Source organism: Carassius auratus, unplaced genomic scaffold (genome assembly GCF_003368295.1).
Source record: "Carassius auratus strain Wakin unplaced genomic scaffold, ASM336829v1 scaf_tig00032156, whole genome shotgun sequence".
NCBI classification, from domain to species: domain Eukaryota; kingdom Metazoa; phylum Chordata; class Actinopteri; order Cypriniformes; family Cyprinidae; genus Carassius; species Carassius auratus.
In genome coordinates this window covers 1-24,695 of record NW_020525982.1, presented here as the reverse complement: position 1 = coordinate 24,695, position 24,695 = coordinate 1, and the positions used below count along the sequence as shown (strand labels likewise).

Genomic DNA, 24,695 nt, shown 5'->3' with positions numbered 1-24,695 from the left:
ATTCCCAAACATTTATTTTTTTTATTATTGGTCTTATGAGCAGGGGCGCTGCACAAGATCGCGGGCCCTATGCATAGAAAGTCCTAATGACCCCCCCTTGAAAATATATATTCCATATATCCTTTTCAAGGGCCCTCTCTTCCTTTGGGGCCCTGGTAATCAGTACTGGTTTTACCCCCAGTCCGACTCCCCTGCTTATGAGGTATTCTAATTTATTGAGATCTTGGCATTTAAAAGAACCAAAGACTTAAACTACTTCAGTCTGTGTGAGCAGAGTTTCACAATTTGAGTTGAATTTCTGAAATAAATTAACTTTTCCTCGATATTCTAATTTACTGAGATGCACCTGTACTACAGTATAGCTGATAATATATTATACCAGACCAAAATTTTGCTCATGGTTTTCAAAAAACAATTTTATGGCAATTTGCAGCTATTTTTTTATGATATGGCAAATTATTGGCAAAGTTGTTTACCTCATTTATACATTTTTTGTACGACCTGCTTATACCACATTGAGGGTTAGGTTTAGGAATGGACCTTAATGCTTAGTTTTGTTATAAAAAATACAATTTTCATTGAAATCAAATCATTCTAATACAGAATTTCCAACTCATAAAATAGTACAAAAAAATTATGAGATGAGGTTTAAAAAAAAGTTTAAATTATTTTGTAGAATAAAATACATAGTTGCTTACTTATTTTAAATAAAACTAGAATATTTTTTGTAATTATACTTATTATTTCTATTAATTCTGAACCAAGGTAAACCAGTCAACAAGTATCCATGTAGCATACATTCATTTTTTTTTCATACAGATTAAAAAGCATCCCAGATGGAATCACTGCATACTTCCATTTGTGTTACTTATTAGAATGAGAAAGTGTGTCCAAAAATTTTTGTCTGGTAGTTTAGAGACTGTGTTACAAAATTGTTCTCACATATTTTTGCCTTTCTTGTCACACATTATTTTTCTTCCTTTCTTCTTGTGGGCCACTCTTTTCAGGCTAGAGTGTTTTATAAACTGTTACTGCACTTTTATGTTTTAAGAGCAGAAGAACATATTTTTCTTCTCATGATTTCCTGTGTTAATGTTCGGCACTTTATTAAGCTCTTTTTCTCGGTCCATTTATGTTTTGAATCTGATGTGATTATGAGAAAGAGGCTGAACGCAGCTCTCATGAGAAAGAGATGAAACATGGATCAATTCGGTGACAGTTCCAAACTCATCTTTTTGATGAAGAGCTTCATTATGCTTTCTAAGTCCAGCTGCGGGGTTTTCATGTCATAAACACAGCAGAGTCATTGCAGTTAGCCTCAGTGCAAAGACACAAGCTGCTGAAGATCCATTGGACTTCTTTTTTTTTCTTTTTTGCCTAAAATATGCTCATTCTGAGCACTCGTAGAGTAGACATCTCTCCCAGCCATTTATACCTTGAAGCTTTAGCCAAGAGATCAAGGGAAACTTGTAGGGTAATTTTCCCTCATTTGTTTCGTTTATTTCTGTTTTTAGGAAGCTCAGAAGAACTGACCAGAATGGTTTGTTTGAACTAAAACTTTAAACTCCAAGACCATTGATCATTTTTCTATAATAATTGTTCTGTTTTAATACAAATCTTTCATTACAAATAATAATATAACAGCAATTTGAATTAAAAGCTGAAACATGAATTTCAGATTTCAATTATAAACTTTATTTAATGCCAAATATTTAATGTGATCTCAGACTTGTGGAGCCCAGTATTATTGTGATGATCTAGATGGTTTATTTTTTCCAGAATGCATTTTAGCTACTAGAGATCTTAACTGTGGTAAAGTCATTATCTACTCATAATGTTTTGAGTTTGTCATGCTCTAGTGAAATTCTGATTCACAGTCTGAGCAGATGTATTGACTGATGGTTGTGTTTGTCAGTGTATGTTCGCAGAACAGAAACAGAGAGGCCTGTGTTTGTTTGAGTGCAGGGCAATGTTCTCATGGTGCGCACATCCTCTCTTCATCCCTAACTTTAGTCAAGGTCACTGAGGTGATGTGCATCTTTGTCTTTACCATGTATATATATATATATATATATATATATCCCAGACTTTTGAAAATAAGGGTATTGAATTTTGACATGGCCTAATGATTTGAAAAAGCTTTAAAGGGTTTGAGCTGAGTTTTAGTTTGGTTGTGTTGATCAATGGGCTTTTTCACACAGACCTGGCAACCTTGTTATGTGTGCAGGCCACAGGAGGAGGTGCTGAAAGGTTAGATGTACAATCAGGAAAATCTCTGTGATGGCCTCAGCTTTCTCAGTGGGTGTCTGTATTCCCACGACACAACTTTCTTTTTCCTCCTTCATTCATACAACACCCAACGGCTCAGAAATCCCCATAACTTGTGAAATCTCTGCTATTTTTGGTTTTGCATTTCTCTTGTTTTGCTAGTCTTTAAGAGACTGCAGGTTGAGATCATGAATCAACTAGCCGAAAGGCAAGGTCAGGTATCAGAGGGACACTTATGTTAACTGGTCATCCGCTTTGACCATTTGTCCATTAGCAGTAGACTTATGGAAAACGGCTCCCTTCTGAGTAACTACACGGCTCTCGGGATGATAGAGAAGAGCAGGTTAGATCGTACCTCAACCTCATGCAGACTTAATTGTTCTGATTTAAACATGATGTGATGGACTCTGCGTGAGCGTCTGTCTGAGAGTCTCTGATCTGAAGGGCTTCAATCAACTTTAATCAGAAAGATTTCTCTACAAGAAAGATATGCGGCAATCTGCCACGGCCCATTTGTACTGCAGTTTACTTTAACCTAGCAAGTTCTGAGGAGCCCTCAAGGCCACAAAACCTGAAAGTAAACACCCCACACACGGAATGTGTTTACCAATCTGCCAGTGACCTTCAAATGTATTTTGTATTTTGATCTAAAATCAACATTGTATGTGCATTTGCATATCAAATTGTTGAATTAGAAGGCTAGTTGAAGGGAGTGCACCTTTAATGTCTTTAAATGTTAAATGAGCAAGTGAAAGGTGAAATGCATGAGTGCCAGGAATATTATTTGTCACCAGATGAGTGGAAAGAAAGTGTTAGAGAGGTCAGAACTAGCAGTCTGGCCGTGTGTTTGAAGTGTGTACTGTATATGCGTGTCAGTGTCTGTGCTTCCTTTCTCTATGGGCCAACAGGGATGCACACTGAGGGTTTGACGTGTCAGGCTGATCCTTCTGCCTTCATGCCCATCTATCGGTTTAATTCTCTCTCTGTTGTCTGTCTATTTGTCTCTTACTTTCATTTGCTCTTTCCCAGTGGAGAGCAAAATCAATGTGTCCTTGTCTGCCAGTAAGATATTGCCTCGCAGGCCTCAATTTTCCAACAAAATTAATGCAATGAATGTGTTTTGTATTGATGCAATGCACCATGTAAAAGCTGCATGATTTCTCTTGTAAAAAAAAAAAGAAAGAAAGTTTTTTTAATTAAAATACAAAGACATTGGAAAAATATTTTTGTAATTCTTTACAATGATTAAAATGTACAGCATTTGTTAAACTTATTAAAGGTTCATTTTTATTTATAATTAATACACTAATGTAAAATGTATTTGTATACACTATCGTTGAAAATGTTTTTTTTTTTTTCAAATAAATTATTTTTTATTTTGTAATAATATTTCATTTATTACATAAAATTAGAGTAGTGCATGTAGATTTCAAACGTTGTTAACATTTCAAGGAACATTACCAAAGAATAGTAAATGCAGTAAAACTACTGGTCATTCTTGTTACTTTGTGTTAGCTGTTTCATTAATAAGTGTTAACATGAACCTTGTTGTGAAGTGTTTCTGAATTATTTCATAATAAGCCTTAGAGCTTATTAAAATAATGCATCATGTCTCGGTTCAGAAAATATTACTGCTTTTCCCAATAGTGTCCAGATAATGAATTCAGAAGAAATGAGAATAACTAAATGTCACAATAATGCACTGTTGTGATTTTTTTTTTTTTTTTTACATCTGGCAGTTTGAAGTTCACACACACAAACAAAATGATAATCAGCCAGTCTTATGGTCACATCTTGACTGGCTGTCCTGGGGTCTTGTTCCTCTTTTACGTCTGTGGCCTGCTGGGAAAATCTCAAAAGTCTCCCAATTGAATTTAGAGGGGGGAAAATCACTTTTTTTTCTTCAGGTGCCATTTGTTAGTATAAGTCTCAGGCAAATTCACAAAGCTTACAAAGGTCAGGTTAGGCTGCAAGCAAATCCCTCTTCAAGCTAATTATTGTTCTATGAATATGTGGATCAGACTCTGTGCCAGGTTCAATGCAGACTATTGATTGGAATTATTCCTATAAGAAACATATTTCACAATGAAAACTACCTCACATGGTGTCTCAATAAAACCCAGTTAATTGTGAATCAAAGGGAGACCTTCGTCTTATTGTTAGTCATGCTAACATGCTTAGTCCCTTGGATATGCAATCACTTATACAAGATTAGGCTTTAAGAAAAAGAGGAATTTAAAAATATCCGCCCTTAATCAAGCTGGAGTGTCCATTTGGCCAGCTGAGAACCTCCATACTGTCCAGACATGTGTGTGTGTGTGAGTGTTTGAGCTGTTGGTCTGATTAGGGTCACCATGAAGCATTGCAGAATTCCCCAGCTGAGGGTACTGCAGCATCCTCTGTGATTCAACTGGAAAATGTCCAATGACAAATTAAGAGGCAATTAATTACCGTATCATTTAACACACAGAGATGCAAACATACATAAATGAGCCAAGAGACAGGATGCCAAAGAGAGGGGAAGCTTGAGCCGGCTGATAGGAAGCGAGGACAGTAGCGGTTGGAGTGCGGCCCTGTCCCTGAAACCAGCATGCACTCCAGACCTCCCTTCCTCTCTGTGTTTTCCTGTTTACCAACCTGCTCGCTCACTTGTTTGGATGTTTTCCTTCAAGTCCCCTGAGTCGATATCTTCCTGTAGCGCACAGGCACTCACCTGACTTAATCGCTTCGCTCTGGCTGCCGGACGTCATTAAAAGGCTTAGAATATCGACTCCGGGAAGTCTGATGGAGTCTGGTGTGCGGTGCATTGTTTGGAAAATGCCTCGGATTTTGCCTTTGTCAGATTTTAGAGCTCTTCATTTAGGGTTTTTGCAAGAGGCTCTAATTTTCCACTAGAGCTGTGTTGAGAAATAAATGCCACTTGAAAGTTGCTAAAGGAATTATTTTTTTCTTTTTGCATCTGACCTGAACCTTAAAATACAATGCCTTCGAATGAATGTTATATTTAACTGTCAGACTTAAGTGTGAACTATTGAGTGGAAAAGCAAGAATGAATGTGGAGCTTTGAACAGTTTGGATGCCAAGATGACTGTTGTTGTACCGTTTGAAGTGATGGCATGTCCGTTCTTTGTCTGTTGCGTACAGTCTGAGTATCATTTAGATTAGTTTTTCCTCCCATCTTATCACTGATGATCTCGTGACCCTAATGTCTGGAGAAGCTTTCAGATGCAGTGTGGTTTGAAAAAAGGTCACACAGGTCTCTGAGCAGTAATGGCATCTGTTAGATGTGATGAGCCTTCATATCAGCCCATTCTATTTGGTTCATATCAGCCCATTCTATTTGGTTCATATCAGCCCATTCTATTTGGTTATCGCACAGTTAGGGATGTGGTTTAGCCCACTACCTCACTGGTCCTCAAACTCTCCAGGTCAAATGCCACATTTGAAAAAATCGACCCAACATTTTCTAAGATTCCTCAAATGACCTCTTTAAATAAGCTGATAAGCTTAGACATCCACAAACTGTCTCCCACAGAGAGATTTACTCATTTTGGCTGATAATTAAGTGGGGATAGAAAACCATTACTTGTTTAATTGCATTCTCTTATGACTTTATGATGAAGATCTGATGACAGTGCAGGTCAAATTTATGCAGAAATAAAGAAAATTAATGGTTTTGTAATTTGTCTGCATGGTTATAAAATATTAAGCAGAGCTTGAAACCATAAATTAGATTCTTCTTTGCCAAAGTGGAATGTGAATTCTTTTTTATAGTCTAGACTTCAGACATTAGATTTAATAAAATAAATAAACATTAATTTAAAAAAAAATCTGAAAATATAACCATAAAAAAAGAGAGTGAGAGATAGAAGGGAATTTATAGGTGTGTGTGTGTGTGTGTGTGTGATCACATTTTTGTTATGGTATCTACAAACACACCACAAACATAAACACATTTGATGTATTAATATTTTGAATAGGATTAAAAAAAAAAAATTTTACTTTTCATTTTAATTTTAGTTTAAGTTGCTCTATTTTTATGTAAATTTTTGTTTTAGTCATTTTAGTACTTATTTGTTTCAGATCATTATTTTTATGGTTTTCATCTAATTATGTTTTTTTATTATTACTGAGAGTTATTTCAGTAGTTTTAGCTTAGTTAATAATAAAAACACTGATGTACTGTATATGTATAGGAATATATCAGTATAAACACTCGATGAAAAGTACTGTCCTGGCTTAATGCACAGCAGGTTCCAACCATTAACAGTCTTGTAAATTTAGCTTCTGCTTGACCTTGTTCCCTTTTGTGGTTAAAGGGCTTAATAAATGTCCTTGAATGTGTTTATCTGTGCATGTCTTTAAAGTTTCATTTGGCCACGGTGTAGGTTAATATTCAGTGACGCACCTCATGTCCAGCTAACCACACTGACCGCATTCATAAACATAATGAGCGCCGTTTCCTCCTCCTGGTAAACACTCAGACCCTGTGACAGGTCTCAGACCCTGTGACTCACTTTTCATGTGGCTTAAGCATCCACTGCAGGGCAAAACAGGGAGATGGGCTACATTCAGATAGTCTCTAGATAGTTCACTAGATTTTGAAACAGCCATTCAGATGCACATGTGTTGATTTGAACCATGCCCATTTAGGACTGTGGGAAAGAGACATTAGATGACTCTCATACCAGACTGAATATATGACTGCAATAAAGACAGCAAAAACATTCTGTGGTCAACCAGCTATTTCTGTTCATCAGTGGACAGATGAGTATCTGCTTTTTTCTCTCTTGTCCCACTTTCAAATAACACACTGTAATGAGATGATTGTCCAGCTGCTTCTCATTCTCTCTATATAGCGTGAGGGCCTTGTGAGGGAAAATCTGAGTTTCAGCTTAACAAAGGTTGTTTGGTTCTTTGTGTTCTTGACACACTTGTTTTAGTCTTTCTGTGTGTGAGAGAGGAACAGAGGCCTTGTGAGGTTATCTGGCGAGTCTGGAAGGTTATTCTCTGTCATTGTGCTTTCTGGTATCTCCAAAAGCGACTCTTGACCCATAAATATTTAACAGAGCAGACTTTAATAGATACTTCACTTTCACCTTTTCCTCTGCAAAAGACCCTTGGCTTGACTTTGTTTCCAGCACCCCTCACCCTCTCTCTCTCTCACATAAATATTTATAAGGTAGTGAAGGGAGAGACGTTTTATTAGGGCATATGTGATTTAATGTGATGGACCAATCACAGGAAGAGAATAAATTGCACTTCTACTACAAAGTAGATAAAAATACCCAGCAAACCCCAAATCATCAAAGACACTTGGCACATTCCCAAATACTGTGGTGTCCTGATATTTTAGTAAATGATTAGAGGCACATTTATTTATTTTTTTGTAAGAACTATTAGATGTTTGATAAGCATAAAATGCAACCTATCATGAATGGATTTGGGTCTCTTTCAGCTCAGAGGTCTTGACTTTCTCAACTGTATTCAACAGATAAAATCATACAGTGTCATAATTTCGACGCTGATCTATTCAGTTTTTTTTTTTGTAAAAAGGATTTTAATTAACTGTAAAGACCAACAAAAAATTCTGTTATGAATGATTTTCACCCTATTACAAAATCTGTAACGTTGTTTTTAAAATTGACATCAATTAGACTTTAAATATTTAAATAAAATTGCTTTAAATATGATTCCATTTTCAATTCATATATATATATATATACATATATATATATATATATATATATATAAATTGTATCTTTAACCTAAATTATCGATAATAAAAAAAAATAATTGTTTGCTTTTAAATATGATTATTCAGTGTTTTTGTTTGATAACAGGCTTGTGAAAATTGCAAACCTAGAAAATTAAAAACAACATTTCATTTGACCATCTGAAATTATTTTTTTTACCTCCTTTCACTGACCTGTTTTTATTTTTGTTTTACTTGTTTTAGGCTCTTCTTTTTACCTTCTTCACAGACAGTGCCTACATTTATTTAAACAGACTTCAGGCGCCATATTCTCTTTTGAGGAGCACTGAGCTCAGCGCTCTCTGTTATTCAAAACTAGAGCACTTCCACATACCTTCATTAATTCTGAGGAGTAGACACACAGTGGGGTCTCTTCCTCTGGTGCGAGCAGCATGGAGTGTATTTGAGTAAGTGTGGAGTGTGAGACTCTGTTTGTGTGTGCTTGTGTGTGTGTTAGTACAGCACTACTCCAGCACCCCGGAGACCACCCGCTGATTATGTAAAACTCCTCTGCCTCTGAATGTCTAAGCACAGCCGAGAGGGAAGTTCAACATCCATCTCTCCTGACCCTGTCTGACCCGTATAATCCCGCCGTTTCTCAGGTTCTGATTACACGGATCAGGGACCAGCATCGGGATCGAACACCAGCTCCAATCATCAGTCACTCTGACTAGCATCTGACAGCTCCCATGGCTTGCTGGAACCTTCTCCACACCCGCCCCACTCCACATTCACTTCAAAGTCCCACAATCTGAGGTTATCTCACTTATTTGGCAGATGAAGTCCCAGGAATATCCATTAGATTAATGGGCGGATCTAATGACTGAATAAACGTGCGGTTCGCATAATTCGTTTCTAATATGTCAGTAAGCATAACATATATAATTTGCTTGACTTGTCAATGAGATCACTCTGATGACATGCATCCGGTTTCGTGATCCGTTCCATGTGTTGTCTTTACGTTCCTGTCTCCTTTCATCACAGTCTGGTTTATTGCAGCACGTGATGATTTCAACTTTCATTACGTCCATTTGTAGCTTTGAAAACTGTATACTGCATGATACATTGTATATTACAAGAACATTCAAAGAGCATTTCACTCACAGTGACAAAAAATGTCCTCGCAGTGTTTGGAATTGGATGTTAAAAGCTGACTTCAAACGTGCTGCAAACTTCACGAAACCTCCACCTGTTTTTAATCTGGCACACTTTGCAAAGTTTGCAGAAATTACCATTCTGAAAGAGAAATGTCTGCGTGTCTATGCCAAAAACACAGTAATCGATCTAATCTAAAGGGAAACTGTTCTGTTCATAGTCTGTGACTTTGGGACTTAAAATTGTCTGTGTTGACAAAAGGGGCTGTGTAGTGCAATGGGTTCTGTTTTCTCTGCTCAGAGACTGTGGATTGAAGTTGAGCGATAGACTGTATTATGTGACACAGCTCACAACCTTCTGAGGCTTCATAGTCATACTGTATATGTTACTCCTCAAGGATTTCTTCTGCACACTTCACATTGTTTCTGTAGGCACATTCTTTTCCTCTGTCTATCTTTCTCTCTTTTTCACCGCATGACATATTTCAAGTGGACAACACATGCTGTGTGTCCTTGGTCTCTACTAGCATTGATATCTATGATTTATGTACCAGCACCTCTAGGCATTTAACAGTAACTGCTGTAGTCACATTATAGATAATGATTGACTGCGTGAGACTAACAGTGAGCAAGTAAGGGACACAGTCATTATCATGGGAAACATTAAACAATCCTGTCTGATTACACAGGAAAGTAAAAGCACCTAACCTCAACAATCCACTAAATTTAACACCATAGATACTTTAGTAGTGATGGTCTTAACTGGCACACATATCAAATGAGACTGCTGCATTACCTGAGTCACAGATGACAGTGGGTACAGTTGGATATGTAGTGTGTGGCACATATGCACTGGGCTGCTCTCAGAACTGATCTGAGATCAGTGATCTATGGATGTGAGTGCAAGGCCATCTGAGCTCTGCTGCTCTGTGTCAGTGGAGGTATTGCTTGTAGCTCCCTGTGCTGCTCCACATTACCAGGGAACGGTTGCCAGGGCTACCATTTATTAATATCTATCTATAACTTTGAGCACTGTGCTCATTTGAGCAAATTATGAAGACAACCACAGGATTCAGGGGAGGATTCGCTGGCATGTGACCATACAAATCTACATACTTAATGTGCACAGGACATAATTCTGTCTGTGTGTTTGCGTGCTTGTAAATAAGGGTGCAATTGAATAAAATATTGCATAAAGTATGTGCAATCGCATATGCTTGTGTTTATGTAAATAAGCAGCCACAGGAAATTGTCAACCAGGCTAATTAAATCTGGTTGACAAAAAAAAAAGTACTGAGGCATTTTAGTATGTGAATGTATGATTTATTTGCGTCTAGCTTCTTATTAATTTTATATGTTTCCTGGCTTTAATTGCTTGGATTAATTGAATCAATCATGTATTCATATCACTATTATTAATTTATTCCCAGTTGCATTACAACAAAAAATAAAAATAAAAAAGAGAGAGAGAGAAAAGCATGTTCCTGCTCTGATTCTATGTTTAAGGGTTCCATATAATTGTAAATAATATAATCAGTGGCATTTATGCTGTATAATATTTCCCTCTATATTAAGTTAGTTCATTACAGCTAGAAAAAACTAAAACTAAAACTAATGGAGCAGCCCTGCCCCCTATTGGTGGATTAGTAACACTTGCATGTGACGAGCATTAAGCTCTGGATGTCTATTTTGTAACAAACAGTGTCTGTCTTTGTTCTTATGGAAATTTCCTCAGAAGATGCCCCTGATGATGGAGCAATGAATCGTTGGGCCTGCGGTTTTATCTTGTCATCGCTGATTGTGGGTTCTTGTGTTAATTAGTAACAAGCTTTTGCTGGGTTTTATGGTTTGTTGCAATATTTTTATGTTGTTACTGATGTGTGATTTCACTGGAAAAAGAAATATATTTCTGAGGAAGAGTTTTTATCTCATCAATAAAGATTATCTATTCCAACGATAGAAATGAGATATGAATAATTCAAAATAAGAGCAGCAGTGCTCACTATTAAAATAAAAAAGTGCTGATTTTGATTTCAAACTTTCTGAACACTTGAGTGTTGAGATTTTGCATGTAGTAATCTGCTCATAAGAAGACAACATCTCAGTAAAGAGGTAAATCTCCTCCTAGTCTGCAAATGACACTGTTGCTATGCAGTAATGAGTCTGGTGGCAGAGGAACGGCCAGACGTGCATCTCAGCTGTTCACTGGGATCTGACTGTGGCACAGTCATTATTTCTGTCTAGACAGTTGTCTTCATATAACAATCAAGTGACATGCAGTATTATTTCATTTAGCTGAGCTTCTTATTGTTTATTAGAGATGAACTCAAAGTTCTTTTCTGTTGGATTGGGTGAACATGATTTCACCAAGTAAAAGTTCCTGGATCAACATCGTCAACATTCCAATCAACCAATCAGAATTGAGGAATATGTTTTCAAGAAATGTCAGTTTTAGGCTTACAGCTAGCTTCTAAACCCTTGTTATTCATTTCCATCTGATATTAGGAAAAAAATTATGAGCAGGGTTAGGTTAAGGGGAAGGGATAGGTCTATATTTTGGGACACAGTAATGTCGATCCAGGACATTGTATAGATCCATTGTATAGAGAAGAGCAGTCTGTATGTTCAGCCAAACATCTGGTCCAAAGAACAAAGAAAGATATGTAACAGCATCAGGATGAGTAAATGATGAGTTTTCATTTTTGGTTGAACTATGAACTTTCATGAAGTGTTTGTGCAATAAAATCTTTCTTGCAAAACTTCCTGGCATTGAAAGACAGACTGATGTTGTTAGAAGAGGGTATTGAAGTGCACTTCAGGATCATACTAGTCTACAGTACATATGTAACAGGAGACATTGACTATAATTTACTGTGTGACCTGCAATTGCTTCACTATGCCTCTGTAAATGCACTGCACATTAAAGAAGGACATAGGGAGAGACACTGTTCTTTTATTACAGTAGTAAAGTTTAGAGTCACAGGGAAAGTTCCTTCTCCTAAGCTATTGCATATGAAGCTGGTTAGGACGCCTCTGGTAATGCATGTAGTTTCAGATAGGTCATACACACACTTTTACACACACACACGCACAGACTCAAAAGACAGAAACACTCGTGCCCCGCTGTCACAGCAGACGGTCTGAAATGAGCTCCTCAGACTGGATACTGGCTGTGTGTCTTGTGGTTCTTGAAGGTAACAACAACAAAAAAATGTGTAAATGATGGTGATTTAGTCTTGATAGTGTGGTGTAACTATGTGACAATCATGCACTGTATGAGTAAGGCTTTCAATAAGGCAACATTTCTGTTCACCATCTGTTGTTGTGTCATGAGTATTTGGTTTATGTGTGTTAGAAATATATTTGCATGTCATTAGCCTAAAAATGAATTCTGCTATAAAATGCCATTTGTTATCTCACTCTAACTGTAAAACAAATTTTTACATATGATTATTATTATTATACAATTTTTATTTATAAAATTGTATATACCATATTTTTCGCCATATAAGTCGCACCTGAGTATAAGTCGCATCAGCCCAAAAATACATCATGATTAGGAAAAAACACATATAAGTCGCACTGGACTATTAGTCGCATTTATTTAGAACCAAAAACCAAGTGAAAACATTACCCTCTAGAGCCACGATAGGGCGCTCTATGTGTTCAGTGTATGCTAAAGGAACACTAAGCAGCATAAAGCGCCCTCTCGCGGCTGGAGACGGTAATGTTTTCTCTTGGTTCATTTCTCTTAGTTAATTTCTCTTGGTTCATGTCCAATTAAAGTCGCACCTGACTATAAGTCGCAGGACCTGCCAAACTATGAAAAAAAGTGCGTCTTATAGTCCGGAAAATACGGTATATGGTTTGCTTACTATTTGGCTTGCTTACATTGTGGTTTTTGAGATTTAATGCATGTTTGTGAGTTGTAACGCAGCTGTTGTGTTGCTTTACTGTTTCAATCATATTGACATTGAAACATTGTCACCTTGAATTATAAAGGCATACGTTTAACCACAGTTGCTGACTTTTGTTCACCACATGTGCTGACAGTGAGTTTAAAACAGTGACTGTTGTCCTGCATGTGTCTCTTCTTGTGTCATCACGTGGTCTGAGGAAGGGTCAGGCAGTGACAGGAACTGTTCTGCAATTCCTCCGGTATTCTATTCTTCTATCCTTACTCTGTTCATATTTTAAGACCCATTCTTAGCTCAGAGAGTTTGTGTGTGTGTGTGTGTGTGTTATCTGTGAGTCTTCTTTTTTCTCAGACATTACCTTTGTGACAGTAACTGACTGTGGTTTTATTGGCAGAGTGAGTACATTGCCCCAATAGATGCGAGGTTGGCCTGGATGTCTGGCTTCACTGGCCCTGCATGTGTTTTACAGCCAACTGATCATAGTATTGCTGTATCACCATGCATCATTCTCAGTCACATTATGTTTGTCACTTCTTTGGTCCTTGACAAACGGCCCACTTCTGTCTTCTGTTATACCGAACAAAAGTCTGTTTCTAATTTCTAGGAACCCCAGTAATTACTCAAAACAAGGCAGTTTTGTGGACCGATAGCCGCTACTGGATTCAGGCAGAGAGACAAATTGACTTTAACTGGGAGCTAGAGCGAGATGGTGACGAGTTAATTAATATTCTAAAATGTATTGTGCCATCCCACAGACTTTTGAATTAAATGTTCCCTCCTGGTGGAATGGCCTGCCCAACTCAATCTGAGCAGCTTCAAGAATCGGCTAAAAAACACATTTTTTCTGTCTTTATTTGACCTTCGAACTCTAGCACTCTCTATTCTAATTCTATTCTTTAAAAAAAATATTGCCCCTTTTAGACTTGCACTCTATACATTTACTAACTGCTTGTTTTCTTAAAAAAACAAAAAAAGCTTGCTCTATTCTTTTTCTATTCCGGCTGTTTTCTTTTTATTTATTCTATAATTAAAAAAACAACAACAACAACAAAAACCTTGCTACATGTACTGTGTTAAGCTAACTAAACTAAGGCTTGTTATAGCACTTTGATTTTGATTGCTTCCATTGTCCTCATTTGTAAGTCGCTTTGGATAATAGCATCTGCTAAAATGACTAAATGTAATGTGCAGTAAATGTAAACCTGTCTAAGTGAAGTTGAACGTGGGTGAATTAATGTATTAAAAGACATATTCAAAGGACATTGAAAAATGCTATTCCATTGATTGTCGTGTAGAATTATTTTATTTTCCCCTTATTTGTCTGTTGTTCATTTGAGTCTTTAGCACTATTCTGGTCTAACTCTACTGGATCACAGCCTCCGTTTGCAGCTTTACCAACTGGCTAATCTTAGAGATCCATGAGGGAAGTCAGGTGGGCTTTGACCTATTCCTCTTCTCTGCAGATGAGCAAACAGAGCTAATAAAATACTTTGAACTTTCTATCCATCAAATAATTGTGAAATAAAAAACTGCTGATTAAATGTATTAAATTGGAAAACATTTATTTTAAATTGTATAATATTTCACAATATCCCTTATATATTTACTATATTTTTCATCAAATAAATGCAGACTTATAAGAGACTTCTTTCAAAAATATGTTAAAATGTTTTTTTTCTACTTTTTGCAAACTTTTGCATGCATCACATGAGAAACAAATTAAAGATTATCCAAATCATTCGTGAATCATGTGGTCACCACTCTTTGCTGCTTCAGCCATATTTGACGTCTACAACACCAACCTGGCTCCAGCGGGCTGGATCCTGAAGTCTATTCCTGATAACCTGGCGGATAAAAATATGGACAGATCGACCTCCTCTGCCTCCTGACAACCCCAAACATTTACCTGACAGTGTCATCGGTGTGTGCATGTCTTATCAGCATCCCTTGACTGATAAGTACCAAGCTAATAGGGCAGAGGAACATAAGATGATGCCATCAGACTAAAGCTTTTATTTAATCTTTTAATGATTAGTGATATAACTTACAGTAATCACAGTTGATAGAGGGGATATAATAGTTGATTCTGGTGCCAATATAAAGTCAGTGAGGACTGAATAAAGCAATAGTCAACCTAAAAAAAAAAAAACTTCATGTTTTTTTTTTCTGTGGGACATAAAAGGAGAAATTCTCTGCTTATTGCTCTTTTCCATAAAAGAGGCTTTTAAGCCTCAAAAAAGATTCAAAAAAGAATCTTAAAATCAGTGCTTACAAGTTTCTGAATTCATATGATAACTTTGTGTGAGGAACATATCAAACCTTTCAGTATGGTTTACTAATAATTTTCTTGCTAAGACTAATTGTTGAGTCAACGTGGTGAACTTGAGAGCCAAATTAATGAATCCTTTAAACCAATATTCAAAAATGTATTCAATCATTTTGGTGAAGTGGATGAGTGATTCACTGAATAGATTTTACTAAAATCAATCGTCTCTACTTCTATGGTCCCTTTTATTGTAATTGCATGGAAAAGAGTGACCGAAGGGTTAGTGACTGTGCCACAGTCAGATCCCAAGGGTTAGTAAATGGTACAGAATTCTAATTTTGGGGTGAACTGTTTCTTTAAGGTTTTGATGTAATTAAAGTTAACATTGTGCCTGTGTGTGTTTGTTCGGATGTTCAGAGAGGACCTAGCCAATGAAAATAGATCATATACGAACCCAGATAAGAGACAATCCATACAAGCCCACCACTGTGCTGCTTTCAGCTCTGGACAAGACCGCATGTAAGCACAAAACAGCACAACACAAAGCCATCTCATGCAGGAGATTTCCTCTGAATTATTCTGTAAAACTCTAGTCAGGCCAAGCATTTGAGTTTGCGTCCCTATTTTCAGGCCTGTTTAATCTACGAGGCAACCAACATCCCTTTTAATTCATTCTTCTAGTCTTACACTCTGCTATCAAGGGATGCGATATGGCAGGTTCCTCTGTTTCATATTAATAGCACTATGCTTAGTTGGTTTGCTGTACAGTTTCTAACTACTGTAACCTCCTTCACCAGGCTCTTTGTGCACATTGAATGAAAAACAGAAGAGTTGAAGGTGTACCTGAACACTTCATTCTACCATTCCTATTGTGTGCAGCTGCTTGAGTACAGCTCTGTGCGCTCGTAGCTGCAGTCCTATCTACAGAGACTCAACGTGAAGGTGTGGGTGGGTACAGAGGACACCAACCAAGCCCCGTATGAGCTCATCACTGCTGAGGTATGACCTGGATCCAAAATATAGACTATTTGTATGTGTATGAAAGCTTGGATGCTCAAATAAAAAGTCTTAAACTGTCTGATTGCTGATTATGGCTGAGATGGTTTCAGTCAAGCCCCTCGAGAGTTAATAACTGATTCTCATTTTTTGCTTAATTCTTAAATAGTACTGTAGCCTATAGTTTATTTTTCCCATATGGCTTTTTAAAGGCTGAAAACATAAATGTAAATATGTAACTGTAATCTAGGAGACAGCAAACAAGCCTATGTTCTTGCATCTGTCAAAAATGTTTAGTTACGTACATCTGCATCATGCACATAACACCATGTGACAAAATTAGATTGCTATAATTGGTGGACCCATTTTTATTTTTGACACACTACACAGCTATTTCAGCTACTTTATTTTGCCCTTCCAGGTCTCTCTGAAATAAAATTATATTATTGACAGATATGTAAATAAATACAATGTGACCATTACATTAGAGACAACTTAATTAAATTTCTCATGTACTGTAAGAGGACACACACACAGTCTTCTCCCCAAATGACTTTTGTAAACAGTCATAACCGTGATGGACACTGTTGACTGATACTTGTGTTGTATTATCGTAATTTAATTGTAAAGATTGAGGGCCACCTTATCACATCATAAAGCCACATTGAGAGGCCAGACAGACATTCATTGCAGCTAAATGTTGCTGAATCAATGTCGAAATGCCCCTTATCCTAAAACCTCTATCAGACATATTGGGACCTTTTATTACTGATGGTGTTTGTTGTATTCAGTGTTCTGTTGACATTTTTTGCAGAGTGAGAATTGAAAACAACTGCATTTGCAACATGCAACATGCATGGACAAACATCTTAGTTCTGTTTTTTTATACCTCAGTTGAATGCTTACAATTAATCGCCTCCGTCTGGCATTCGTCTGGTCTCAAGCAAGTGATTTTGTTCTTATCCGCAATGATGGCTGAGCATCCTCTCTCCCAGAGCTTAGGGATGCAGTCGCAGTCATGCAGCTGCTGGTATGGCTTGAGAAGAAAGCTCCAGAAGAGACAGAGACCGAGCTCACAGCAGCACATTTTGTCGATCAGTGTCACAGGTACAGAACTGTGAAGCTAAACCCTCATCACTGATAAACACATTCTACTGACAGTGATTATATCAAGTTTTTTTTTTTTTTTTTGAAGACCTGCGGTTCCAAGAGTATATGTACTATTAGATAATATTTGAAAACCAGCTCCAAGATCAGTCAGTACATTACAAATTCTTATTGAGAGCAAAAAAGTGTGAAAATATAAGAAAGAAAAGTGCAAGAGTATGTAATACCTAAGAAACAAATAATAATAATAATGAAACTTTTTTTAATGAAAAATGAGTAGTTGGTCCATTATGGCTAAATATTAGTTTACATATGGAGAAATCAATGAAATATTTACTTTAAAAAAACAGACTCTAGAACTCTATATTAGCCATCTTTCTAACCTTGCATGATTCGAATAACATCATTTCCACAATTAGAACATGTTAGTACATCAAGGATGTTAATACGGAAGATGATTTACTTGTGTAAACTTCCTTTTTCTTGAGAACCACAAACCCTTTGCTGTTTGGCAGCAAACAGAAGAACAGCAGAGGGCTGTTATTTATTAGTCCATCTAATGAAACTGCAAGGAAGCTGTCAGTGGATGAGATGTATCCTTTGGACTCTGGAAGACAGAACCTGTGAGTTTCAGAGTAATAATAGTGCATAGTTATTTTTGTGTTCAAAACAAAAATAATACATGGCCAAGCTCATGCATGCATTCTTCCTGATTTATGTTACCTAAACCCCCTAATTCAATGTTACAGGGATGGTACTACTGATATAACGCGCACTGTGCACAGGGGTAAACCGACTGACTTTCAGAAGGTACTGAATGAAATTCATAGGAAGTTATTGATGATGCAGAGTGTAATAGGATGCTTATACTGAAAAGAAAACTGTTTTTCTCTATTTCTCACTCTAATAGGAGGCCTACACAAGAGTGCTCATGGGAAATTTTGAGATTTCAAGAAGCGTCTTTCCTAGAGATGATGATCTCCTAATATTCAATCACATTATCCCTTCAAGCAACCATGCCATGATACTTCCACAAGAGGGCGCCATATCCACAGCAGACTTTTCACAGATACCTTCACAAAACCTGCCAAGTGCTCACCTTTAATGTGTCTTTATTCCCATCCTATATATATATATATATATATATATATATATATATATATATATATTATTTTTATTTATTTTTATTTTTTCATCAATTGGTGAGGAATCATTTATGATTATGATAATGATTGACTTAGTGATAATTACGGTTATAAACTGACAAACTCTCCCGTAGAACCTGGTTCTTACAAGGAGAGTGACTTTAGTTTAAGGATAGATGACATTGCTGTCACTGTTCCAGTTACTACAAAGGTACATTGGCTTAGCACACGTCTGAAAATGGCCTTGTTTTCATTTATGACGAAACAGGAATAGCTTACTGATCTCAGCTATGGCTAGCAGTGCTGATTGCATCTCTGTCTGACAGCATTTTATGTGTTGTCTTGTAGGTGCACTGGCTCAACAGATACTATGAGAGCATCCGGAGCGTGGTGGGTCCCGAGCTGGAGAGGGTATGACTGGAAGGTGAAGCATACAGCACCCTTCCTTAGTGCTGGAGCTTCAGCTGTCCTCTCCTCAGTCACACTCTTAGTAACAATGCTGCCCTCTGTTTTCCTGCATAATCTGCTGTAAAACAACCACTGAAGAGCATAACCCACTTCACAGCGTTCAGTACAGCCTCTGCTCTTATTGTGGGCCGAGGTGACAAACTCACTTTCAGGTACAAACAGAAAAGCTTCAATGTTAAGTTGTCTATAATATACAGTGTTCTTTCTTTCTCTTCTATTTTTTCTCTTTTTTTCTGGAATTTTTTTAAGCCATTTTCGGTGGATTTACCATCTAATTAGGATTTGTCCTATGTTTGAACTTGTGTTTGTATTTTATAATGTATTCTATGACAAACGTTTATACGTTTCATTAAAAAAGACAGTATTTAGTTTTAAAAATGATGCATTGCATTGTTTGTATTGTATTGACAATCATTGTTGATTTCTAGATTACTAAAGTAAGATTACTACAGTATCTCCACTACTTTGGTTCGTCTATGACTGCGTCTGAAATCTTAGGCGGGCTATCAGGCAATGACTTTTCAGGCAGCATTTGCATGTGAAGATACCTCACAAAACAGATTTCAGACAGCCTTCTAAGGCAGAATAACAGTCTAATGATCTTCAAGAAAATATAGAGAACTTTGGTAATAAGTGAATATTAAATTTTTTATTTTATATATTTATTAATGATTTCATACTTAAGTCACAATAGTAGATGACAAACAGAGTTCACTCTACTGAGTGAAAATACTATCCAGACACCATCAACACCTCCTCAACATAACACCTTATGACACCAAAAAAATTATAACGCCAGCTATAAGGACATTCATAGACACTTTTGCATACAGTGCAATGCACAGCATTGAGTGGTTTACATTTAGCCCATTCTCAGTGATGCATCAGAGAAAATCAAATGTATAACTATATATAAAAATATATAAGTTTGCAAGGCATGAAAGCACATGATGAACACGCATAAAAATGTAAAGACAAAACTGGATCTGAATTTTTTGTCAGCTGGGCTGAACTTTCCTTATCCTTTATCCCATTCCTATTGCAATGTGAAACGATCCAGTGCATGAGTGAATAAATCAACTGAATTACAAACCATTTCAGACTTTTTTGCAAACCCACCAAACGAAAATGATTTTTAGGACAGTATACATTAATAATCCCATTGACATAAGGATTTATCAATTATAATTTACACACAGTGCAATATTTCCTAATTTCCTAAAATAGGTCTAGAGATGGCCCTGGCATTACCTGCGTGATATGTTTTGAAAAAAGCTCATATATATCAAAATATTTTTGATTGTAAGATTTTATGTGGAGGTAACAACTTCAGTAATTAAACTAGCTCAGTAAAACAATTTGCCTCTAAACTCCAAACTGCAAATTTTCTGAAATTCACATTCATTGCCATTAATATGTCAGACGTCATAATTAATAGTATACATTTCATTACAAACTGTCAGCAATCATTAAAAAAATTTAATCATGCTTTCCATGAATTCCATATTTTTTGCGTGTAAAAATTACTTGTGACCAATCCTTTCTAAAATATTGGCCCAATGTGTGATTGGCTGTTGGGTGTGTTGGTTTTAGGGCCGGACATGGTTTAGGGCACTGAAACTGACATGACATCTTTCACACATATATCAAAGCAGACGCACATCTTAACAGTGCTTTCTGAGAACCAGCTTACAATCCCCTTTAATGGTCACAGGCCTGAAGCGAGGTGCTGTCAGCAGCACTGCTGCATGTCTCATGTCTGCAGAGGTGCTGTTGCTTGGCAACAGTTCCGTCAGAACCGCAGTAAGGTGTGAGTGTGGTTTCTGACGTCCGCTCACTCACTCATGCTCTCTCTCTGCGCTTCTTTGTTTGACTGTTCTCCTCCAGCTCAAAACAACTTTCAACGTTGTTTCTTATCTTTTCAAAAAAAGGACTGATTGGTGTGATTCTGTATATTTGTTGTTTGTTTCTTTGCTGAGGCTCTGACCTTACAATAAAGAGGAACTGCAGCAACAGGAGGTTTTGAAAACAATGACTTCATTAAAGTTGTCATTGTACTTGACCGCTGGCTGTACAACAGAAAAGACTGTTTTTGTCTAAAGTCATGTATTACATGTTACTTACAGCTTGTATGTGCTGTAAGCACCGGCCTATTTGACCTAAACATTTCATACTTTATGACATGCTTATTTTTGTCAGGCATCTTGCCATGTGGTGTAAAAATAAATATAAAAATAACTCTGACAACTCATACACACCACTTCCTCTGTGATCTGTACCAGCTGGCTGAACTTACATGCAAAAGGTCTCAGGACTCAGAGGCATCATGATCGTGAATGTTAGTTTCCATGTAATATATGAAATAATAATAATAATAAGAGAGATAGATAGTAATAATTAATTGGTAATTAGTAATAATTGTTAGTAATAATTAGTAATCTTTTTTTTTTTTATATATTTATACATTTCTAAGTACTATTAGAGTAGAACTTTTGATTACTATTACTTAGAATTAGAGTATTTAAATGTTCTGCATTAAATGGTTTTCATTTTAATATATTTATTTATATTAATATGAATTAAATATGTATTTAAATGTTCATTTAAATATTCTAAATTAAACATTTTAATTATTTATTGAAAAAAAATATATATTGTTTATGTTTATATGCAATATTTCTAAGCATTAGAAAAGGTTAATGTTTTTATTATATGTTTTTAACTAATGTATAATTAATATACAGGGTGTGAATAAATGGATTAAAAATGTACTTGATTTAAAAATATTAGAATATTAAACTATTCAAGTATTCAAACTATTTAGAGTCAGAGACTGAATGTTTAACTCAAGAAATAATAAATTAAATAATAATATTATATAACAAATAATAATAATTCATCATGTTCTGAACTCCATGACAAATCTTCAGGGTGAGGATGTTCTGTATGACTGAATATATCTGGTCTTTTTTTTTATTATCTTTTTATCTATGGTTTGGTTTTTATCTGATATGAACCATTTCAACCAAAACCACCTCCTAAAAAAGAAGTTCCTGTCTAGTCATGTGACTTACTTCCTCAAGCATTTAGTTCTCTACTCCTGCGATCAGAGAAGAACTTTTCTTCTGCCTCTTCCTCCTCTGGTGGCTTTTGTCTCTTTGTGAGTGGCACCTTGGCAGTGAGACTGACAGTTCGTTTAGCACAACCAAGTGTCATACTGCCACAGCTATAGTCGTGGTCCTCAGGAGAATATTGCCCACCCACTACAGGATCAACATGTTACGACGGAAACCATCCAATGCATCTGAAAAAGAACAGGGCCAGGTGCAAAAGAAGAAGGTAGGAGTTTGTGTCTTAATGCCTGTGTGGCCCTGTTTTGAAGAGTTTAAGCAAGAGTAGAAATTATGCTCTTGAAGATTTCATTCTAGAGCGTCTTTAATCCAAGGGAGCACACACACGTAATAAACTGTTTAAAAAGCACATGGTAAATGACACAAACACATTATGCAGAACATGTGGTTTTGTTGCTAACTGCTTAACAACACTACTTTGAGAAGCTTTTTCAAGTGTTTCCATTCATCTGCATTAATAATAGTCCTATTGTAATATGTAGTTTTGACTTGAGACCGGTAAGAACTGAAACTCTATGATTGTTCTGGGTGAAATGCATGGCTGTGCAGCAGTTCCTGTAGAGATACAGCAGACCGTACCACACATCCTGAAACAGTTCATACATCATCAGAGCAAAGCAACCAAAGCTCCTCAATTCAAAGTGAGATTTACGTAGGTCATCACAGCAATCAGCGGTTAACTGTTCTACAGCATTACTCTTATTTTCCATTTGATTTGGTTCATCTTGCGTGTGACAGCCAACAGTTTTCGATATTTCTCCTCTGTGAAACTGCATGTGCTTTGGTAAAGGCCCGGAACCCAAGCAAAGTGAGAACTGAAAATCTTGCTGCTGTGCATCAAGGTTAATTTTGCTGTCTTTTATTTATATGTTTTACACCAATGCCTTTCTCATATCCTTATCCAGAATACAGGATGTACCATAGAGGTGCCCGCTCAGTACCACGTAAATGAAAATAGCTTTTGCACATCACCTAAAATGTTCCAGTTTCCTCTTTGGCCATGGTTTAGATTATGCGTAATCATTTCAGTCGAGATCTATCAGAAATGTAATTTCACCATCTCATGATGATGCAGAATGTTGTCACTGTGTTGGAGAAATTTATGTGGAAGGTTTCCAAATGAGAATGATTTGTGCAATGATAGTTTAACAGTGGGACTTTTCGTTTAGTATGATTTTTGAACAATCTCTCTGCATTTAGTTGTCTCAGCAGATTGCAGTCTGTTGTGTGTTGTCTAGATAGTGCACAGCTCTGCAGGGATTGGCTGCATGATGACTGTGACATACCCACTTCCTGAGTTGAAGAAAAGCAGCACAGCGAAAGGTTTAGATAAGAGAGAGAAAAAAAGTCAAATTGGAACAGAGATGCACAACAGCCCACAAAACCCACACTGAATGACAAACATTAATTCAAAAAAGTGTTTTATTCTTGAATGAATCTTGTCTGGTTCTATTCAAACAAGTCATACTTTGCAATATATTGTCTTTTACAGTGACTTTAATCATAAACTGTAGATCAGCGGGCGCACAAACCAGGGCAGAAAGCCCTTTGTTGTAGAAAGATTATACTGACACATTGTTTTTGTAATCAGTTACACTGAGACCTTATGTAAAGTGTCACTAACACATTATCCTATCTGTGAAAGCCTATGAAGTGTTATCCATGCTTATAATTTCATCTGGTCCATGGATCTGAAAAGGATCATGTTGTTTCTTCTGCTCATGTGTTGCTCCAGAGGCCTAATAATGCCTCCAAATATTGATCAGGATATATGCTTGTGGAATTGCAATAACATTAAATGGCCATTATAACATGAGCTGTCAGTTAAAGTGAACTGGATTTGTTCATGACGCATAGAGATAAAATTTCATCAGCATAATGCTGGATGACTCTGCATTCAGCCAAAAGGCCAACTGGGTCAGGAATCATGAACAATAATCCTATCTATCTATCTGAATACCGTACAGTACTGTAAACTTTAATTAGACTCTGATGAGAAACTGTTCTGTGTTCACAGCTGGACTCTGCAAAGGTCCAGCAGCTTCAAAGACTTTATGAAGCCAAAGCCGTCGTCACCCGTAGTGAGCTCTGAACCTACACTGGATGAAAACGTAAGTGAGGAGTTTGTTAAAAATGAAAATGCTGTCATTTAAGCACCGTCCTACAGGTTTCAAATCTGTATGAGTTTATTTCAGCTGTTGAACACAAAAGAAGACTTTTGAAGAATGTTGGTTACTAAACGGTTGACAGTAGCATTTGACTTCCAAAGTATGGAAAAAATACTATGGAAGTCTGTGGATGCCATCAACTGTTTGGTTGCCAGCGTTCTTTCAAAATACATTATTTTGTGTTAAACAGCTGAAATAAACTCATACAGGTTCAGAACCACTTGAAGGTGAGTAAATCAAGATAATCATTATATAAAATTGATCTACTCAAGCTCCAACTTGCTATTGTCTCATGATTATCGAACTATTGGATAATATGAAGTTGTGTAGAAAAACAACAGGCAAGTCACAGTTAACCTTAAACCAAACTGCTAGATTGG

At 36.6% G+C, this 24,695-nt stretch overlaps 1 pseudogene; it reads left to right on the top strand.

Annotated features, from left to right (window-relative positions):
• LOC113080838 (xaa-Pro aminopeptidase 2-like) overlaps positions 1 to 24,239 on the top strand; it is a 52,787-nt pseudogene extending 28,548 nt beyond the window's left edge.
• Positions 24,240 to 24,695: the final 456 nt, after the last annotated feature.